We start from the raw sequence: 24104 nt of genomic DNA on the forward strand, positions 1-24104 counted from the left end.
GAGCACAGACTCTTGTTCATCACTGGCAAAAACACATAGCTAATAGTGGTGACTGTGTTGAAAAACACTATTTTGTAGCTAAGAATTTGCTCTATCAAACAGTGTTATTGTGCTCTTTGTTGTAATTTCCGTAGAAATAAATAGGAGGCACTACTTTTGGAGCAACCTACCTAGTTTCTGATAGTAAGGAATTAAAAGCATATGCTTTCCAATTGCATTGTCTAATATTCTACCTTTTAATCTTGGTGGATCGTGCCTGTTGTGCTTTAACCCCAGCTGTCAGCACAACCCAACCGCTCATTCATTCTTATGATTGGGACTGGAGAGAGAATCAGGAAGGTAATAGCGTGAGAAATCATGGGTGGAGATAAAGATAACTTACTGTACAAAGCAAAGACTGTGCACACAAGCGAAGCAAAGCAAGGAATTCATACTCTTCTTTCCATAGGCAGGCAGATGTTCAGCCACTTCCAGGAAAGCAGGGATCATTACACCTAACAGTTTATTGGGAAGACAAATGCCATCACTAGGAATGCCCCCACTTCCTCCTTCTTTACCCCATCTTTTTCTTTTCAACATGATAACATATGATATGGAATATCCCTTTGGCTGACCAGTGTAGGTCAGCTGTTCTGGTTCTGAGCCCTTGCAGCTCCTTGTGCATTCCCAGGTCCTTGCTGGCAAGGCAGTGTGAAAAACTGAAGTATCCTTGGCTCTGTGAAACACCACTCAGCAACAACTAAAACATCAGTGAGTTATCAACATTGCTTTCATCAACAATCCAAAACACAGCACCATATAAAGCTGAAGAACATTAACTCTATCACAGCCAAACTAATGACAGAGCTCTTCATCTAATCCTGGTAATTTGCAATTTATGCTAAAATAGAATTCTAAAGGACATTGTGTTTTAGCAACAGAAAGACAAATTTTAATTAACTTTAACCTAATTTCTTTTTTTTCTTCTTTTGTTTTGTTCAAAGTTCTTTCTTTATTACTACCATTAAATGGTCCCATTGATGCACCAAATTTGCCCTTCATGAACTTTCAAGGTTCTGATTTAGGTTTCTGCAAAATTGCTGAAACTCCCACTAATCTGAGAGAATTACAAGTCATTCTCCTGCTAACAACTGTAGGAAATTATTTATGCTGCCATTATCTGGAAGGGAGAGCGTACTGCCAAGGTTAAATGCTGAGGCATGGAGTTATTGCAGAGAGCATTACTGACTTGCTTTTTAAATGTAAATCTTTCATAAAGGCAGGATGAATTACTGTAGAAATTTAATTCTCATTCGTTCCAGAATACTTTGGATGTATGTGAGTATAGTGTGGTATTTTTCCTTCATCTTCCTTTTCTATTCCTCATGCTTATGTTCTTGCCATATGCAGCTGTGACTTCTGCACTGCCTCCAGAGAACTCCCAGCAGTTTTGCACTTTATAGAGGCGCTTGTAGTACCTGAAGCTGAGCGTATGGATGTTCACGCTGGCAACCCAAATAACCAGGGGATACACGGGGACAAAAGAACATTAATTCTGCCTTATTCCAGATCAAGGCAGTGATGAACCTGCTTTATCTGAGGTCTGCTCTGAAAGTAATGCCTCCTGTTTTATGATGTTGGCCCATGACATCAGAGGCAGATGCTGGTGGGATGGCAGCAGAGGTTGAACCTTCCCACCAATATCCCATTATATGTTGTTGCTGTGTGGTAGATGGCAGCTGAGGGGCAGTCTGACAAAATGGCATCTGACATTGACATGTGGATGAAGCAAAGGCTGGGAACTGAATTGCTCCATATGGAAAAGATGGCATGCTTTAATGCTTGCTGAATGTTTCTGGAGATGAAACAGTGGATATGAGAGCATAGTGAGGTGGTGGGTGATGTGTTCCAGCAGTGGCAGCAGCAAGTCTTCTCCACTGATGGTAAGATTTTTACGAGTGCAACGTGCAGGCTCTCATTCATCGCTGGCAAAAATGCATAGCTAATAGTGGTAAGTAGGTTGAAAAATAGTCTTTTGTAGTTAAGAATTTGCTCTACGAAATAGCTTTATTGTGCTGTTTGTAGCCAATTTAATTTCCATGGAAACAGATAGGAGGCATTACCTTTGGAGCAATCTATGCATTTCCACAGTTGCATGCTTAGCAGTCTCTTTGTTCTGCATGAACAGTGCGGATGTAGCACTGCACTTTGTGCCATCAACTTCTGTGGCTTCTCTGTTGTGTGAGTGTATTCTGCCACCAAACCTGGAGTTTACCACTGGTATCTTTGGTAGTCCCTGCACAAAACAGGTATTACTGTTTCTACTGAAATCGCATTTTACCTTTTCTTTCACTTAAACTTGCTTAGTCCTATCCCAAATCATTATCCATTTCACTCAGAACAATTTGTGTGAACTGCTAAGGTTTTTGCTGTGTTACTTACATCCTAGAGAGTATGCAACTGTGTCTACTAATAACTACACCAATTCTGAAACTATAGAAGAAAACAGTAGGTCAAGACAAAATAGGAAAGAAAACAGATAAATGAGCAAGTTGAGCTGCATTATTAGAGGACATATATCATAATGCTAAAGAGTTTCAAAATCTTAATTTAATGTAGATGGAAATAGTGATGAAAGAATCAGACGGGGTGTTGAAGTTTAAGTAAAAAACATACCAGACATTTAGCAAATTATCCCAAAATATACTAACTCAGAGTGAGCAACAGTGATAGTTTTGCAGGTATTAAAATTCAAACTAATATGTAAAGAAAATGAATTCTGCAGAGAAAAACAGAAAATAAGCAACACATAGCCTTTACTTTTGAGTGATGAAGTTGGAGAAATTCACACCAAACTTAGCAGTCCCTCTCAGGCAAACAGAAATGCATGCAAGCAGATGAGTGGATCAAAAGAATGGGGTTGCTTTACATGAGTCTTTCCAGTCTAAATTTGTACACTACATAACTCTGCTGAGTTCTTCTCATAACTGAAGCTCAAACAGTAGACTGTAAGCAGCACATCATTTTCTAACATATTGCTGTTACTGTTTTTAATTGATAGATATCTGTCAATAAGTTAATTCCAAGAGCACTTTCCACAGTGCCTCTAGCAAGAATGTCAGTTTTCTGTCAACAGTGTAACTGCAGGAATGGCACACATTTGTTAATTTTGGCAGCACTGCACATGCTGGAAAGAGCTGAAATGTTTGATCCCATCTGGTCCTCCAGTTAAGCAGGAATGGGGTGAGACAATACTTTGATGACAGACTTTTACAAGGAACAGAGGACCTTCAACACAGTGGTGTAAGCTACTTGGCTGATATTCTTTTTTTGGAGTCAGTAACAGATGCGCAATGAAATAGCAGGGCTTATTCTGGCTGGTCAATTTGGGCACAACATAACCCTCTGCAGTCTTGTTTCAGAGATGCAATGATGACATCCTCAGTTTTATAATCCGCACCCTCTTTGCAGCATGAAAAAAGCACTATAATCATAAAACTAAAATAGAGTTTTTTTTCATGAAAATTATCTGCAGGGAGGGACAAGTTCCCTCCCACAGTCTGCCTCTCAGGTCATTTGCTCTCCAAAATCTTATTGCCGTTCATTTAAGTAATGAACACATGGTCACAGCCTAGATGACCATTAAAACCACGTGGCTAACTTCATTTCTTCAATGTCTGTTCGTTGCCAACATGCTTGGCAATGAAATGTACTAATTCTCAGAGCTTTTAATCATCCTGTTCTCAGAAATGAAAAGAAGTTATATCTCCAGTTTGAAATCAGTCAGCTCTCACTTGCTTTGAATTTCCTAGCTAAAACACTTCAAAACTTACTTGCTAGTTGGGGTTAAATGTTAAATTCAACATTGAACAAGAGGATCTGAGGCTAGCCATCTTCCCTGTGGAAGCACACTAAGAAAATGCTAAATTTAAATTTAATAATGTACTGTAATCATATGGTTAAATGAATCCCCCAGGGATCCTCTTGTCCCAGTCTGATAAAAGAGAGGCTGCTGCTAATCCATGTTCTTAACATACTAGCAGTGCAGTTGAGGGTGTATTCCCAGCTGATGTTTGTGCACACACACACATAGTGCACACATGGCCAAGTACACAGGCCAGTGCTGAGACAGTTCAGTGCCTTTATGAGCACGCAGTTCAGTGCCTTTATGAGCACCCAAATAGACAACCATAGTACTCATGCAGTCATAAACAACACAGAAAACCACCTCCTGTTCTTCCTCCCAAGATGATCGCCCACCACCCCCAAGGTGATGGGGATTACAGTCAGAATATTTGCACACTCTCACTCTTTATGCACAAACATTTGCAGGTTCCTTTAGTGCTAAAGTAGACTTAAAACCATCCAATATCCATGGCTAGTTCTCACACATTCCCTCATGCCTTGGATCTTCTCTGGTGTGGAGCTCTTCCTACTCACCAGCTGGTCCAACCTAAAGTTCATTAGCAGTTTGTCCATGCAAGCTCAGAACAGGCAGTGACTCCAAAACAAAATAGTTAGAATGAGTTTAATAAGAAATTAGGGCAGTCTGTGGTAATCAGGCACCAAGTTTTACTGGGTTTTTGATTACAGATTACTTGCCCTTTTAATTCCTTTTCCTGTCTGACCCAAGTTGATCCTTCCTTCCTTTTTTCCTATCTTTAGTCTGGTATTTAGTCAAATCTTTAGTCCTATCTTTAGTCCTATATTTAGTCAAATAGGTACTGTACCCTTTTGAAAATAGTCCCCCTCAGTCTTCATGGCATTCCAGGAAGAGAGATTCTTTCCTTAAGACATCTTAGTAGGTTTCACAAACAAGAAAATGAATTAGAGACACAGTACAAATTCAGGACTTTGACTTCACAATTTCAACACACAAGGACTAGAATAAAGTATGAATTTAGAAAGTCACCGGAAGATAGCAACACAGATGACTGCTATATATCAAAACCTTCTTTTTATGACTGCTGTACGTCACCTTGAAGTATTCCTTCCCTTACACACTAATTATGCAATAACAGCAAAATTTGGTTAGGATAGAAAAACAATCTTATTTTATCTTGCAAGCCTGACAAATCAGTCAACCTTTTTTTATGAGACTCTTAATTCAAAATCCTTCTGCAGATTTTTTTTTTTTTTTAAATTTATGCAGTGCTTCAGATTTCAGAGAGAAAAAAGATTGCAATACAGTCCCTAGTGAATAACTGATACGCGCACATACATTTAGGTCAATGAAAGCTAGATCCATCACTCTGCTGAATTTATGCTGGAATAAGCAATGTTGACTAAATTTAGCTGAATCATCACTTCATTAGGTATTCCTTTTATTCATACATTAGACATAACTGAACACAGGCATTTTTAAAATGTTTTCCTTCTTTTCAGAGACACATCTTTTGACATTCATGCATAATATTTTTGTCTGATACAATCATCACAGGTATCTACTAAAGAGGTATATTCTCTACAGGATTATACCTACATTCTCTTCGGAAGAAAAAGAAGTGTTTTCTGTAAGGTGATGTTTAATGATGACTTTTATGTATTTCAGCATCAGACTTCTCTGTCAGAATTCAAATCAAAATTAAAACATCTAAATTTAGTTTTGTATGTATGGATATCTGTAAGTGTGCCACACATCTAAATCGTTGTGACGTCAGTAGATATCTGAATAATATGGCCAATGTAACTCAAAACTCTACTAGAAATTGACCCTAAAGAAAATATCTAGATCTATCTAGATCTTTGATTCAATTGCCCACATATAGACATTTTGTATAACATACTATAGCACAACCAAGCCATCATTATGAGGCTGATTCATCTAATACAGGGAACTCGTATCCCTAGGGATCAGAAACTGACAGAGAGATACCTTAGAGCATCTAGAATTCTGTTAAATAAGTGTGAACATCTGAACAAATCCTCACATCTCTTGAATGTTAGTAGGGATTGATGTGTGGAAGAGACATATTTAGCTCTCAGTTTTCTGAATTGAATACTTCACCAATTACAATGAGTACTGTAGCATGTTTTTTTTCTACAGGACTTCTATACAGTGGGTGCATTCTATAAATGTACCCATTTATTTCTGGTTCCTGAATTGTACGCAAGTAGTGTAATTCAATGCTGTTGGGGCTCATGATCAAATCTAGTCTGTGAAGCTAAAACTGAAAAAGTTATCTTGAGTTGTGCAGCTGCCATTTTAGAGTCTTCTATCTATAACTGAAATTCACAAGACACTTTTCAGATAGTATTCAACTCTAGAAATAGCAGAGGGTCTCTGCAAAAATATTATAAAGAAGTCACATAAGCAATTTGCTTTAGCTCGTGTACATCAGCTTCTTGCTTCCCTCTTAAAAACTATAAATATCAGCATTTTTTTCTGCCCGCATCTGCTAACATAGTGCAGAAAAGTTCTCAGAGCATATGGACACCTATGACTGTTGCAGAGACCTATTTTGTACAATATGCTCAATGATTAAAACAATAGTAAAGAAAGACAGGGAACCTACTTCATTCCTGTCTTGATCTTATTAGTATTCAGACCCAGACTACATCTTTCCAAGAGTTCACTAAACACTGCTTCCTTTTGGAATGCTAAAGAAGATACTTAAAAGGCAGCATTTGCTAAGTAAATATTGGATCCTAGTCCCCTCTGCTGTATTTGTGGGTTACAGATTTGGTAAATTCCGGTTTTTTGTTTGTTTGTTTGTTTGTTTTTTCCCCAGTAGTCGTTATTAATCAATATGAATACTCTTTTTTTGTACCTCCCCTAAGTTTTCTGTTGTAGCTAGATCAATTATATAACTGAGCTTGGTTTAGTATTCTTATGTCACAGAAATCAAACCCTAAAGAAGCTATTGAGCATCATTTTACATCCCCACAATGACACATTATTCTTTATTGAGATCTTCACAGCAAGTTTTCAACAATAAACCATTCTTTGTCATACTTTTTATATCAGTTCATTCCCATAAACCTAATTATCCTTTTATGAAAATGATTCTGAGTAGTATTCATAAATTTAAAATGGAAGAACATTTTTAAACTTAAAACTAACAATTTTCCTTTATATTCTTGTTATAGTTTGGAAGAAATTTGTAATGAAACTTTTAAATAACTATATGTACATCTTTACATATCTTACAAGTATGCTTGTGGTTTTATGTGCAGGAATTTGAATGGTTGACATTCTCCTAGAAATATTAACTTCTTTCCAAAATGCTTTTAATTCTTACAGATCAATGATTTACATAGTTTGAGTTTTAGTCTGTAATCCTTTCAGCCTTTTCCTTTTTGCAGTGCAGTGCTTAGTTGAATTGTACTGAAAAAATTATGAACAAGCAACTCCAGTCTTCAGAAGCAGTTTCTCAAACCTAAAAAGAGTTTTATCTGTGGCATAATGAAGAAAAGAAAGAACCTAAATCACTCAGTACATGAATGATGTATTGCAAGCTTTCTAATATATAAACGGTTACGTATTAATCAAACTAAGACTAAATTACCAAAAGGGGATTGGTGTTGCATATGAAACATGACATTACCTATAAGCAGTATGCAAGAAATATACAAATTGTTCTATTTAAGAAAATATATGTAATAGCTGATAAAACTCATTCTGAAGGAGAATGTTGACTGATGGGATGGAGGGAAAACATCTGTCATCTTTTTTTCTACACTGTCATACTTCTTAAAATTAGAATGAAAGAGAATAATGTCTTTGATTGTTCATTGTCAAAAATATGTGTAGAAAGAGAGTAAAGAATTCAACATTGTTCGTACTTGTCATGAATATATATTGCAAGTACAGATATATTATTAAAAGACTGAAAAGATTCCTCTTAAAAACTTAGCTCTTGAGTTGTGACAAGTGAAACACTCCAAAGAAGACAGTTCTTTTATGTTCATGCATATTTATTATGAAGGGGCAGACCAATATACTGAAAAAAACAGGAGCTAACTTGATCCAGGTTCCAGTGAAATATGCCAGAAGTGATTCACACAGCAGATACCCGTTTTTACACTCATGAATTCAACACCAAGGATAGATGGATTTGGGGACTTAAATGCTAAATAATTATTGTAACCTACTAGACAATGGTTGATAGGGAACCAAGCAACTCAGGTGGGAGGTCCATACCATCTAAAGGCATGCACTTCATAAGAGTGGGAAGAACTTCATTTATTTTTCCAGGAGCTAATGAGGGAGCTCTAATCCCTAAACTAGAAAATTTTTAGATATCTAAGTTCAGGCGAATCAATCTTTCTCTGACTTTCTAGTGGTAAACCACTATTTTTATGAAGCCTCCTAGGTTTACTGTCTATTTTTTTAAGTCTCCATTTTGAGACTTGTATTTGGCTTGTAAAATCACCATTTGGAAGACAAACTGATCTTTCCCTCCTTATCATGTTTGTGCTTCACAGCTCCTTAGTGTATGGCTTGCAGGCAAGAATCATTTACAGTAAATGAATTAAATGTCAGTTTTCATGCTTCAGCAATTCCTGTTCCAAAATTGTGCAACAAACTATGTCAAGATGGAATTCAACCTTGAGCAGAATGTGACCTTAGAGCCTGAGATGGCAGTGTGAGGGGTTCTTTCTGTATGGACATGAGGTTCACCTTCCAAATTATTTTCTTGATCCTGAGGCATGGGGTGTTGGGTGATTTTCCAAAAATATCCTCACATCCATAATTCTTCTGCTTTTATGTTATATCTTTGCTGAAGACATACTGTCATAGTTTGGTTGGTCTTTATCATCGTTATTTCAAATATTTTTGTGGAATCAATTGTGTGAATGTAATAAATGGGGACAACTCCCTTTTCAGCACTCATTCACTCACCAGTGTGTGTTCTGCTCAACACTGCTAATCTAAACTTGCTGCCCAACATGATAAGCATATAGTTTTGCTCATCCTCTTTGCTATTCATAATATTGCTTAAAGTTACTTAGCTTCACTTCTATACATACTGTCACATTTAAAAAAAAAATAGATTTAAATAAAGATTCATTTATATTTCCATTGTTTTTGCCAATCTTGATACTATTCAATTTCTACAGTTTCATCATGGCCCACAAATCTTTGACCATTCCATTGGCACACCATGTCAAAGGATTGCAGTTTCTCCACTTTCGTGAGTCAATGTAAAACCAGTTTAAATAGCAAGAATAACGCTTAGTGCTACTGCTTGTGTTCTGTTTCTATTTCAAGCCACTTTGCAGTTTATTCAGAAAAATTATCATTTGTCAAAAAATACAGGCAAGGCACGAACATTTTGCTGTCTTTCACATTACTAAGGATTTCTGTACCTTTCTCTATAGATATCTATTATTCTTCCATAAAGTGCTTTGGTGAAGAGTGTCGAAACATCAAAATGAATACAACTATTGATGACTAGCAATTTATTTTCAAGCTTTTCTATATGATTCACAATACAGTTTTTTTGTCGAGCACATAATCTTCCTCCTCTGAAATTTCATACTTTTAATTTTTGCTTCCTGTCTTCAGTTTCTTCTACTGTAGACTGAAAACTGGCTAAAAATTAGTTGGCACTGTCAATAAGCTGTGCTGTTTCCAGTTTGACAAATACTTTTTCTTCAGCAGCTAGACAATTAAAACTCTTGTAGTTATTACATCGTCTTCTTAAATATTGTTTCATTATTTGTTTAGACAGACATATTTTGTCACCTTCAGAACTTAGTTACCTTCTGTCTATATCAGACAATTTCTTTCTTCAACTTAGTTCCATTTGCAGTTTACTTTGTAGTGCATAATTGTATGCCAATAAAAAAGATCTGATGAACAATGCAGAATCTGTGAAGATAATTCTCATCCATTTAGAATCTCTTCAGATGATTCTACCCATTTCATGTATTAATCTTCATTGTTGTTGCCTTTCACAGGCAACCGTGATGTTCGTTGCTTAGGGGAGCCTGCGGCTTGGCCATATACCGAGGTGACACCAATATGATGAGCGGTAAAATGGCTTCTATTCACTACTAAAACACAGCTTATATACATTTTTACCTACAAAACCGTGTTGTCATGTCCCACTCTGATTGGTTCATACCAGACAACACCGTGCCCTATTTGGCCGTCTCCACATTCTTTTCTCATCCTTCTTCTTCTCCTGTTTTCTCTGCATCAAGGTCAGCATGATAGCACTGTCTCTCTATGCTTAGGGAGAGGCCTGTCCCGTACATCCCGTGCCCCCGCAAGACGCCTACTACAACAACTGTAAGCATATTCTCCTATTAATTTTTATGGTTATGTTCATTAGCTTTGTTATCTATAACAGATATGATGTTTCTGCTATCTGAATGCTAACATTTTAGGCTGCACCTTTTGACTTATTTTATGACTTTATTTTGTCTCACTCTTACGTCTGTGTTTTCTACCTTGAGTTCAAAGATTCAATTTTTTGTCTGTTTCATTCTTTTTCACAAGCCTGATTATTTTTCCAGAAATCTTACATTTCATCAGTTTTCAAATGTTTCCCCTCTGTTCAACATTTATCTAATGAACTGATAAGATTAAATTTCTTCTTTTCTTTCTAATGTCGTATTATGAGTTTCTCTCTTGAAGCATATGATGTCTGCTATCACACACATATGGATACAGTGTCACCCACTTCACAGAAAGGTAAATCATAAGGTGGTCCATCTTGTGCAGTAGACTCTTTTATTTGCTGCTTTTATGCCAGTCTGCCCCTTTTATATGTTTATGAGAATATTCAGTGCCTAGAACAATGAAGTTACGCTATTTTTATGATATAAACAGGCATTTTACAAAAATTCCAGTGTGCTCCTTTCAATATCTAAAGAGGACCTACAGGTAGGAAGTGGACAAACTCTTTAACAGGGTCTGTTGTGAAAAAACAAGAGGAAATGGTTTCAAGCTCAAAGAGAGTAGATTTAGGTTAGAAACAAGGAAAAAGTCATTGACAGTGAGGGTGGTGGGGCACTGTAACAGGTTACCTAGTGTTGTGGTTGATGCCCCATCCCTGGAGACTTTCAAGGCCAGGCTGGATCAAGCCGTGGGCAGCCTGATCTAGCTGTGGTGTCCCTGTTCATTGCAGGGGAGTGTGACTAGATGGCCTTTAAAGGCCCCTTCGAACTCTAAGGATTCTATGACTCTATGCAGACTTGTTAATTATTACATTTTATGGGACCTATTTCTTATTCAAAGCTTATTCATGTTCATCAAGGTTGTAAGAAATCAAATATTCTGACTAGTCCATTTCTCTGGTACGTTACAATAAACAAGGCTTTATATACATGCATATATATTTACAAACAGTAGTCTATTTTAACTCATTCCCCAGATGTTTGGTATGTTTTCTAAGATGGAGATATTTTTAAGCTACTCATTGTGTCTTTCCAGGTTTTCCACACTATGAAAACAAGGTGATGTTTGTGTAGAAGAGCTCATACAGAAACCACAGAGCATTTAATTAAGCTAGAAAATCAGAAGATGAACCAGCTGTTAACCATAAAAAGCAGAAGACTGAAAAAGATCAAGGCAATTATGAAACTGTGCGGTTCACTAGTCAAGACATTTCACTAACTGCTTGTAATCCTAATACGATGCATATGGAGTTACATAGTCAGGTGGAAATTTATTGCAATTTGCCTGACATTTGTGTTTTCTGGAGCCACTCTCTGGAACGAAAATATTCAAACCCTATGTAGAAGCAACTTCTTCAGAGTAACTGATCAAATTATTTTAGCACTTTGCTATCCTGAGGTTATAGCAATTCAGACTACTAAAATAAAACAAAAACCAAAAGTTTCTGTCTAAGGTTTACATAGTAATTCTGTTCACATTCATATAATATTCCAAATACCTCCTTGGTGCATGAAAACATCCAATTCTTCTGATAAATTTCTGTCTTATTTTCTTACTGAAGACCGTAAAAAAGGCATTTTGTGCCTCAAGTCCATGCTAAAAACCAGTATGAAGCCATTACACTTCCCCCACATCCTTGTACTGTGATTAGACTTCTGTCTGAGGTTTATCATTCAGGAGACAACTCATTAGTGTCCTAAGAAATACAATACCATTTTCAGTTTGTGCACTTTTTAACAGTAAACAGTCACTGAAGAACATGGCTAGGTCAAAGGAGTTTACAGAACTGTCCGCTTACTCTGAAGGATAAAATGTGGCATATAAGAAGATTGACCATTACCTATATGTTATGCTGATGTTCTCTGAGAACAATTATACTGGGTTTTTTTGTTTGTTTGTTTCTTTGTTTTTCTCCTGGCATTTACTTCTTTCTTCAAATATGCAATCTATTAATGTGTATTTGTATACATCATATGACAGGTTAAAGTAAAGAATTTGGCATAAAAATCATCAAGATTTTAAGGAAACTACTTATATGCACAGTATGTATAATATATATGTATTGTAATATTGTATATATAATATGTATAGTGCATATTATATATATATTATATAAACATTATATATTATATATATAATATAAACAATGCATACATTGTTTATTAATCCAGTGTCTTAAAGTAAATTCATCAAAAGACTGAATGGGTCTCTGTGTAACTGTCCCTTTAAAATAACTAGAGTCTGACTCAGTACAGGGATTCTTGCAGAAATCAGATACCACAGGGGAGCCTAAACTGTTTCTCTGCAAGAGCAGAAACATGCATATTTCAATAGGATCTTCAGAAATATAATTGAGTTTCTAATACTGGAAAAAAAAGTTACTTTATTCAAAATGCTCATGTTTGCCCACATATCAAACACACAGATTTGTTCAAGAATAAAGATCTTAAAACACTAACAAAACATCATACATGTATTTCCAAGGAAATTTGTACAGCCTGAAATTCAGACTGTTAGTTTTCTTTAAATATTGTTCAAAGGACTTCAAACTCAAGGAATGTATCTAAAAAATGCCTCTAATTGGACATACCTTAATTCTTCCTCTGCCAATCAAACATTTGCTCAGTAAAGGCAAATTCATGCACGAATACCAAGAAGACATCTAAGTGGGAGAAGCAATTTGTGAAATTTGTGAAATGTTGCCTGTTTACTACTCTGCTGGGAGCTGTGTGAACTGCCTGGTGTTCACGCAATGCATCAAGTACCTAAGTTAACTTCAAAGAGATTTAGGGTCTGTTTGACAGTATCTAAGCAGTATTAATTCCTCTCAGAATAAAATAGCAGTGACTGAGCAGCTGGTTGCATGAACACTGTTGGACCTATTTATCTAATTGTAGTAAAAATATTACACTGCTGAAAGCAGATTTGAACTGTCAAAAAAAAAAAAAAGAAGTCATAAAATATTGACAAGGTGAAAAATATTTTTTCTCCTTCCAATTTTTAAATTTAATGAAAAATTTTATGGGAAATGATTCATACACTGTTTCATATTGGCGCCTCTTTTGTTTGTAGTCATACTTTTCATTTTTATTGTATATCATTAAAAAAGCTATGCGAAAATATTGTAGTTATTCAGTTTGCTTAAAAATAACCCGTAAAAGGATATATAAAAACCTGTTACACTTTGTATCAGCATGAAACATTATTTTTCCATCTTTACAACTTATTTTAAGTAGAAACAGCATCTATATATAACATTGTAGGTTTCTGTAATCATCTTTAGCATTTTGATCAGCAACTAAAATGAAGTCCTTCTCATATAATGCATTGATGGAATTAACCTGGGCAAACATGCAGAAGTACATTAGACCTCAGTAAATCATATATATATTCCTCCACCAAACTTACGTATTGATTCTCTGGAATGCAAGCTTCCTCCTGAAAGAGACCAAGAACATCTTTTCAAAGGGACTGTGCCATCAGTAAGTTACACAAATCTTTATGTCAGACTTCTTCAGCCAAACCAATGTAACAGTATACTGATAAGTAACTTCAGGGACAAAAATAAATAAATAAATAAATAAATAAAAATAAAAGGAGTGCTCCATGTGGTGAAGAAGGGAAGCAGCAAGGAGGAGCAGGAGCAGCAGCAGAAAGAGAACGTGACTTGCCCCACTCCAACCTCTATTTACAGTATTAAAGCATTAAGGGAAGAAAGAGTCCCACACTACCCCCTATTTAAAATTGTAGTTGGCTCCAGCTTCAGGATTGTTTGAGACACCAGACACCAGCCAAACCAAAAATGTAACACAAAGTCTACTTCTGCGTTTGACTGCTTCTTGGGTATTGGTTAGGGCTCTTGCAGCGGTGACTGAGACATCTCTCAGGACATCGGCTGGGCCTGTCCCTTGCTGAGATTGTCCCTTAGAGTGAATATGCATCAATCTCCCAAAACTACCAAAGATACAACTTCATGGTCTTTGGAGACTTACACTGAAATCTATTTCAGAGGAATTTCTAGCCTCTGAAAGAAGAGTTGTCAGCTTCGATTTCCCCTGTAGTAAAATGTGTGAATATACAACACCCTTAATACTGCATTTGTTCAGAACCTTTGGCAGTTGGCTACAGTGTTAGTGGAGTGATGTATAACGTTGCTAGAGGGAAGAAAATTTTCCATAGAAATGATGAATCTTTAGCAAGGAAACTTAAGGTTTTGAAATGCAATTTAACACCAGCTGCTGGTTTCTGCTGACCCCTTCTACTCTTTTGGAAAAGAAATAAAGCTTGTAGAAATACTACTGGTACCACTGGGAAAAATGATCCCTTGAAACAGAATGAATCTTGACTCTCTGTGATCTTTTTGATCTTTTTTTTTTTTTTTTCCTCTTAAGCCAATCACAAAGAAATTATTCACCTGTCGCTTTCAGAGTCAGGTATTTCACCTCACTAGAAGTTTGCAGCTACTAGTGAAAAACAAAGCAAAACAAAAAAAAACCAAAAACCTGCATTAAAAAATGGAAAGACAGTAAAGAGCTCTGAAGCAATTTGTTCTGTCACACTAACATGATACCAGAGAATTTTTTAAGGCAACTACAGAGGAGCATATGTGTTTGTAATTCTATAAAAGATCAATGAGTAATGCGACTGTTTCAATTTAAGTCTGGATGCAAAGGTTTTCCTAGTGCAGATCTTAAGGAATAGAACTTATCTTTCCCTACTTGTGATTGGCTGTTTCCCGCTTCTCCTAGCTTTTCACTGCAACTTAACATAAAGAATATGTCAGCTGTGACAGAAAAAAAAATTGCTGGCATAGCCACGTGACAAATGGAGAGTGACCAGATATTACCCACTCTAGTTAGCCTCTGCAGTTTCCTCTGATAATTTGTTTTGCTTTATTAAGAGATTCACAGTTCCTAAATCTTACTAGCGAAAGGGTCAATAATCTACCAGTCTTGAAACATGTGGTAGGAAAAGGCTCAAAACAGCAGAAAAAGCTGCCCTGTTCTCCACCTCTGAAGAATGTGAGGAAATGAATAAAAATATTTTCATAAATATCCATGAAGATGTATCTTCCTATGGACAACGATATATATTTTTAAAAAGGACTTCATAAGGGTGGTAGGTATTTATAAATATTGTTTAAATCTCTTAGTCTTCTCCAGGCTGAACAGTCCCAGGTCTCTCAGCCTTTCCTTGTAAGGTTTCCTTGTAATCCTATACTTCCAAGCTTACCTTTGAAGATGTTATGGTAGTGTCAATGGCTTACAGGCTGGTTTGGCCTGGTTCCATGATTAGTGGGGCAGGGGAACCCACGGATCCATGCCCCAGAAAGGGAAAAGGGGGAAAAAAAGGAAAAAGGTAGAGAGATGGGCCTGAAATAAAACAGCAGCAATGACCTGAGGAAAAACAAACTAATTTACTAATAAGATATCAGAATGCAAGATAACACACTATAATACAATATAATGCAATATAATTAGAATTGAAGCTAATAAATGAAATAAAATGAGTGAGAGTATCCAAAAACTGAAGGCCATACTCTAATGCTGAGGTCAGATGTACAGTCGGGAAGAGCAGAAGGGAAGAGAGCCTGGTTTCATGACTTTGCCAGGTGCTTTATCTCCTCTCTGAATGCAAAGTTCTCTGCGTTATACAGTTCTTCTCTCCTGGGACAGGTATCTGAAACTGGAGAATTAACTCTTTAACCCCCATTGCACTACATGATATTATGATGTGAAATGCTGATAACCAAAAATCATAAAACCATGACAGGGAGACAGTGTCAAATGCTTTGCTAAAACCAAAGTACACAACATTCACTGACCTCCCCTCATCTACCTAGACAGTCATGACATCATAGAAGGCTACCAGATTGGTCCAGCATGATTCCCCCCTGATGAATCTATGTTGACTGTTTCTGATGAGCTTTTCTTCCAAGTGCTTGGAGATGACATTCAGCCTACCTAGTAAATAATCATTAAAATTCAGTGCAAAGTTAAGGCCAAGGATATAACATGGTTCTTAGATAAACAGCTAGCTTTATATATAAGTACAATGTTATTTTGAGATTGCCTCTAGTATGAAAAAATATATATCCAATTCCCCCTCTGCGACATTAATAACATCCTACTCCTCCATTGGCATTATTGATGTAAGGAACCTTAGCCCAGACAATATTTATATCATAGTATTTAAGGATACCAGGATCTATGTTTATTGAAACAAGGGTCACCATTAATCATTTCTCTGCCTCTGCTTCTGTACATTTTATAACTCACTGAAATAAAGTAACATATGGTGGATAATATTTTCCAATTACTTTAGTTAAACAGTGTGAAACAAATGTAAAAGATGATGCTTCCTCTTGCTGGACAACATACATTCCCCATTTCCCATTTAAAGACAATCTGTGAAGAAATAAATCCTGGGACAGATGTTCTAGCATAACTGAGTTAAAAATTCTGTGGTCTGTTCTTCATCTTCTGATAGCACACAGTTATTTACCTCTGGTCCCCAGACTATACCTTTAGACCTTCTATTGGATCAGAGAATAGAGATGAATTCTTGTTCTGCATCTTGAATGTTTTCCATCAAATAGGATCTAACTCGTGTACCTACATAATTATTCTTCTCACAACCATTAGTGCTTTAAACAGTATTTTTACTCTTATTACCAGCTAGTGTCAGTAACAGACAGGTTCTTTGATCAGCTATACCTGTACATTAAGTATTTTTTCCTCCTTCATATTGCCATATTAATGTCTTCAGTTTTGATTTACAAAACTTACAGTAAGACAAGGAAAAAAAGATCATTCACCTTTTACAAGCTGTGCAAACAAATATGATTTGTTTTGAATTCACCTACTATTCTTCCTTTATTTTTGCAGTTGACAGCAGGTGCCCTACACAGGCCAGGTTATGAATGTTACTCAGTCTTTTCTCAGCAATTTTCTCAGCAAATGATACAGAACTAATAGGAGGAGTTGATACACCAGATACTTGTGCTTCCATTCAGAGGGACCTTGACAAACTGGTTTACTGGACAAATGCACATGTGAAATGCAATATAGAGAAGTGAGAGGTCCTGCATCTGGGAGGAAAAAAAAACAGGCACCAGGAGATGCTGTGTGGCAACCAGTTGAAAAGCAGCTTTGTGGAAAAGGACCTAGGTTTGCTGTTGACAACATGGTGACTATGAGTCATCAACGTTACCTTGTGGCAAAGAAGACCAACACCATCTTGGACTGTATGAGGAAGTGTGTCATAAGCAGGTGACATGTTCCTTCTCGTCTGTTTAGCAATGATGGGACACATCTTTGCTGTGCCCAATTCTGGGCTTCCCTGTACAAGAGGGTGTAGCAAATGCCCTGTAATGAAGTGTAAGAGCTGTCACGTGAGGGCAAGCTGAGAGAGCTGGGACTAATCGGTCTGAAGGAAAAAAAAAGGCTCAGGAATATCTTATAAATGTCTATAAATACCTCACAAATGGAGTAAAGAAAATGAAACTCATCTCAGGGATACTTAGCAACAGGATAAGAGGCAATGGGCACAAAATGAAGTGTGGGAAATTCTGTTCAAACAAAAGAAAATATAATTCCTGTGAGGGTGCTGAAGCACTGGAATGGGTTTTCCAGAGTGGTTGTAGAATCTCTGTTCTTGGAGGTATTCAAAACCCTGTTGAAAAAATTTCTGTAGCTGAACATGATCTGAGTTGGCAGGTAGACGCTCCAGTGGGTACTTCAGACCTCTGTTAATCTGTGATTCTATTCAAGACATTCTGTCCCCTGGGTATCAAGTTTTCCTTATTTTTAATCACAGGACAAAACAACAAGACTCTAAAAAGCATATGGTGGATCTAGATGGTATGATATAGTATATGGTCAGTGCCCTGCTAAACGAAATAGTTACACAGATATTTGGTGATCAAGAAATAGGAGAGAAAGATAATGGATGAAAATGTCATTGTGGCCTGCCTTTTAGCGTGAGGAAACTGGAGAGAGAAGCCCTAGGCTCTGGTTACTCTCCAGGATACGTTATATAATTTCAATTAACCAGTATTTAGATTGAAATAAATGAATAAATAAATGAGTTGCTAGATATTGAACACTTTCTATGCCTAAAATCTAGATGAGACAAGATTTAAATGTATTTCTATTCATAGATGTCTCCATTGACTAGCATTTTAATATTTTCTAAAAGTAGGTGTGATTTGTTTGTCTCCTACCTGAAGTACACACTTAAGGTATCTGCTCTCTAGGAGAGATACTGCATTTATATATTTATATTCACAGTCTTGCACTTAAAAGTTAGACATTCTGGTACTTAGCCTGGGAGTGAATTAAAACCTGGACTACAGGATTAGAGTATGCCTATGCTTCTGATCTGAGAGCTATGCCAGGACCCTTTCCCTCGGCCAACTGGCACAGACAGGCCACATCCATACTATTAAATTCTCTTAATCTCCAAAAAAATATACACTGCATGCAAAATATCTATCAGAGTTTGTTCCTGGCCCATCCAGGCCCGGGATCTTTCCAGAAACTGTTTTGGAAAGTGCTGTCTGCCCAGGGATGATGTTGTGCCAGGGACTCTTGTAATAATTAAACAGCCCAGATGGTTGGCACTATTTATTTCATGGATACAGTAGTGGAACATCTGTAGTCTCAAATAAAATTTTATCTTATGTGATTTAAATGCTGAAGCCTAAACTGACCATAGAAGCCTCTGTAAACCTAAATAGGGCAGTGGTAGATTAGTCTTATTGTAGATAATATCCTGTCCTCACCACTGATTACGGTGCAAGTTAGGATGAATTAAGGTGATTAATGGGGATCAGACAACTAATTGTAGTCTGTTAATTTGGAAGAGTTTCAGTTTAGAGCCAGATTATCAAGAATATTCAGGTATCAAAGATGAGATAGATGCTTCATGGGGATTTTAAAATCAGACGGATCCTTAACTTCTATTCAGTGTTCTACAACAATTGCTTAGTAACAGCTTCTAGTGAATTTTATCCAGGGGTGAATATGAATCAGAAGAAAAAAATGTATTCCAGATAAAAATTACACAGAATCACAGAAATACAGAATTGCAGGGATTGGAAGTAACCTCAAGCGATCATCGAGTCCAACCCCCCCTGCTAAAGCAGATACCATGCAATAGGTTGCACAAGTAGGCATCTAGATGTGTCTTGAGTATCTCCATAGAAGGAGACTCTACAGCCTCTCCGTCACCCTTACTGTAAAGAAGTTCTTGCAACCCCTGGTGAGGCCTCATCAGGGCAGAGTAGATGGGAAGGATCACCTTCCCTCAACCTGCTGGCCACACTCTTTTTAATGCACCCCAGGATGCCATTGGCCTTCTTGGCCACAAGGGCATATTGCTGGCTCATGGACATCCTGATGTTCACCAGAACATGAAGGTCCTTCTCTGTAGAGCTCATCTCCAGCAAGCCATCCCCTAACCCGTACTGATGCATGCAGCTATTCCTCATCAGGTGCAAGACTCTACACTTGCGCTTGTTAAACCTCAGCAGGCTTCCCCGGAGACTGCTGAACTCTCTAGTCTGTCCAGTTCTTGTTGAATGGTGGTACAACCTTCTGGTGAATCAGCCACTCCTCCCAGCTTTGCATTATCAGCAAACTTGCTGAGGCTGGACTCTATCCCTTCATCCAGGTCATTAATGAAGATGTTGAACAAGACCAGATGCAGCACAGTCCCCTGGGGAAAACTGCTAGACACAGGCCTGTAACCAGAATCTGCACCATTGATGACAACTCTCAGAGCTCTGTCTGTCAGCCAGTTCTCAGTCCACTTCACTGTCCACTCATCTATCCCACATTTTCTAAGTTTCATTACAAGGGTGTTGTGGGAGATGCTATCAAATAACTTGCTGAAGTCAAGGAAGTCAAGGTACACAATATCCACTACGCTCCCCCCATCTACTCAGCCAGTGATGACATCATAGAAGGCTATCAGGTTGGTCCAGCATGGTTTCTCCTTTGTAAATCCATGTTGACTACTACTGATAACTTTCTCATCTTTCAATTGCTTGGAGATGACACCCAGAACAAGTTGTTCCATCACATTTCCAGGGACAGACATGAGACTGACTCATCTGTAGCTTCGCAGATCCTTCTCTTTGTCCTTTTGGAAGACTGGAGTGACAATGGCTATTCCTCGCTCTTCAAGAACCTCTCCCATCTGCCAAGGCCTTTCAGTGATGATAGACAGTGGAGGTCTTGGATTCCTGAGGGCTAGTCTTAGCATTTAAGACTGTAGCAAAGAAGGCATTCAGAATCTTCACCTTCTCAGGGTCCCCTGTTATGAGGGCACTGACCTTATTTAGTAGGGGACCCACAGACTGATAATTGAAAATTAACATTAATCAGTCTTTGAGAAACTACACAGTTAGAAAATAATGAGGCTTTACTCAAATTCTCTTAATTCAGTTAATTACAAGAGCAGAAATTAAGTTATGTGAATTAGTCTTGAATCTGCAGTACCTTAAAACCTTATTTATTACATTGGTCTGCATCCTGGTGAAATTCTGTCCATGAATGAGGATTGTCTGACTGTGAAGGGGATTTATGATTGGTGGAGGGTTAATTTCAGTTTTCTCAATGAAAATGGAACCTAAACCAATAAACTAATCTCAACATGTCATATGTTCATTTTGTTAAGCATTAAGGATGATACCCTCCGGACTAACAAGTCCAGACAAATTCCTGCAAAGTCAGATTGTCCACAGGTGCAGAGATCTGATCCTATTTTGTTGGGAAATAATATTAAGATGTTTTGAGGGATCTTATAGCAGATAAATAAGTATTATGATATAGGTAAGTATATTCATAGAAACAATTCAATTTCTGTTCTCTGTCACCGGGAAAAAAAATGTAGTGATTTCCAGAAGCAGAACCAGGTTCTTACTTCAGTAGTAATCTGAGAAATGACAGAATTGTTACTGGTTGTTAAATTCCCTTACAGACATCAAAGATTTGGCATGCGCATATTCTCTTCTTTAAACTCTGATTGCTATCTGATGCTAGCATAATATAAACTCTGTTTCTGACAGGATATCATGTTTGAAATAAAGAATAATTAGTAAAGACTTTTTCAGCTTGTCAGGATGAGAATTTAGAATAAATTCTTGACTAGTGCAATTAATTGAATTTGGGTGTGATACCATATGTAAATGTGATTTTCCCCTATTAATTAGAAGTCTTAATTACTTTGTTCAAAGACCTTATTATATCACTTCTGGCAAGCAATGGAAATAGGAGTAAAAAAGATAAATCTTGCATGAGCCAGTTAGTCTAGCATCACAAGCCGATTTTTTTCCTTGATATGGTTGTGGTTTAACCCAACAGTTGGCTCAGGAAAACAGTCATTCGCTCACTCCCCTCCTTCCCAGTGGGATAAAGGAGAGAACTAAAAAAAACAAAGCAGAACTCGTGGGCTGAGATAAAGCTATTTACTAAGATAGAGAAAAGGAAAAGGATGATAGTTACAACAATATAGATATATATAAGTGAATGTATATAACAAGTGATGCACAAGCAATTGCTCTCCACTCTCTGACTGATGCCCAGCTAGCCTCTCATGCAATGGAAGAGATGTTTAAGTTCACTGTCCTTATTCTGTTCCCTCCCATCTCCCTGGGCCCTTTGCTGAAAATGATCTTGGCTGTGTACAACACTGCTTAGCAGCAACAATAAACATTAGTGTGTTATCAACATGTTTTTTTCTTTTCTTTTTTCATGTTTTCAGAAGGAAAACATAGCATCAAACCAGACAGTCTGAAGAAAACAATTTCATCCTAGCTGAAACTAAGACAGTGGTATTCATAACCTTGCAGAAAAGTTCTAGTAGACTAAGATCTGAACTTGTCTAGAGTATGTATGTACAACATAGCTCCCATCCTAAATCTGTAATTACCTAATTTAATCTTCATGTCTTTCACCAGCACTAAGTGGTAAAATCGTTCACCATTCCTATGGTGAATATTCCTTACTAGGACTGGCAGAAGGAAGATATCTATATTCTATTTAACAACAACAACAAAAAAATATAAAAGAATTTCTGTTATTTTATTTAATATCTTACAACACTGAAAGAAGTAGCAGGTATTTGTTTTAAATGAATTCTTGTTTTCTTCAGCTGCTACTATAATACTTTTATAATAAAACTATAAATATAATACTACTACAATACCGTGTCAGTGGCGCTAATCACTTCTCTTTTTAATTTATTTTTTAACCTGCACCTCCAATTTGTCCATCTTGCAAAGGTCTGCAGTCCTGGTCTGCATTTTAAAGAGATGACCAAATTACACTTCAAAATTTGCTGAATGCAGTCAACAATAATGAAAAGGTTTCAGTAGTACCCTACAGCAGGACAGATGTGGAATGTAATATTTTCTAGTACTATGTCATGAGTCCAGACTTCAACCTGTTGTTTTTATATTGTGATCACAGCAGTCATGTTTCAATTTCCTACTGCTCCGAGTCATCTCAGAGGCTTACATCCCTTTGTTGAAGCATACAAATGAGATATTTGTCTTAATTTGTATGTAGAATGGCAAAAGTATGGTCATATTATGAAGCAGAATAAGGAATCTACATTTTTGAATGAATTTATATAGCAGGCACAAAAAACTATCAGTAAAATGTCTGAAAAATGCTGATTTTTTTTCTTTGCATGCACCATGAGATTACACATGATCAGACAGAACAAAACAACTGTCACTGCTAAACACCAGCTATGTACCACACTCTTGAATTTCATCAAATGTCCTTCAGTCATTAAATTTGTAATGTTCTGATTGTACTTCTAGACAGAAATTATATGTCTAAGGTAAAATGAAAAAAAATGGATTGCATTTAATCAGCAGGAGAAGATTGGTCTCCTAATCAGGGTTTCAGACCTTGAACAAATTCTTTGCCTTTCTTCGTCTCAGTTGTCCATTAGTTGGAAAGAATCCCATGATAGGTACTAAAGCAGAGGAGCTTACATTAAAAAAAAAAAAAAAAAAACAAAGAAAGAAAACAATTTTCTCTCCTGTTTCAGTCAGTGCTCTCCGTATTTTGTTAACTTGCTCTCAATAGTACTTAGAAAGTCAGCAATACCTGACTTTTTATCTGCCTAAATTTATTACAGCTTTACCGGCAACAGCTTCCTTCGGCTGGTGTTGGAACTGACGTAGAACATATTGTCCATAAAGCATATTAAGAACCATTGATAAATGCAAATATGTGATATGCTCATCTTATACTCATATACACTTTACAGACATGGATATAAAATCCCTATTTTGCTATAGACTAAACTCAAAGCATTCACAAAATAACAGTTCTTGCAAACATCAAGTTAATAATGAGCAAAACTCGAGCACTCTTATGTTGTTTTTCCAGCTTGGGAAAGGGAAAGACGTAACTATTCATATCAAAACTACAGTAAAGGGAATGAATGTCATTTGGACAGCACTCTCAGAACTATGATTTTTGGAGAGTCCTGTGTGGAGCCAGGAGTTGGACTTGATGACCCTTATAGGTCTCTTCCAACTCAGGATATTCTATGATCCTATGAATAGTGTTTCCCTTACAGAAAACTCATATCCACTGTGCAAAATATCAGTTTTAATATCAAAATACTTAAGTATTTTCTGTCCAGCACACAATGGTGTTGTGGTACTTTTCAGATTGGAGCTACAGAGGAATTTTAACTAGGCAAAATCTCATTATGTTCGCAATTCAGCTGGACACCCAGGCCAAGC

The sequence above is a fragment of the Gallus gallus genome, chromosome 3 (genome assembly GCF_016699485.2).
Source record: "Gallus gallus isolate bGalGal1 chromosome 3, bGalGal1.mat.broiler.GRCg7b, whole genome shotgun sequence".
NCBI classification, from domain to species: domain Eukaryota; kingdom Metazoa; phylum Chordata; class Aves; order Galliformes; family Phasianidae; genus Gallus; species Gallus gallus.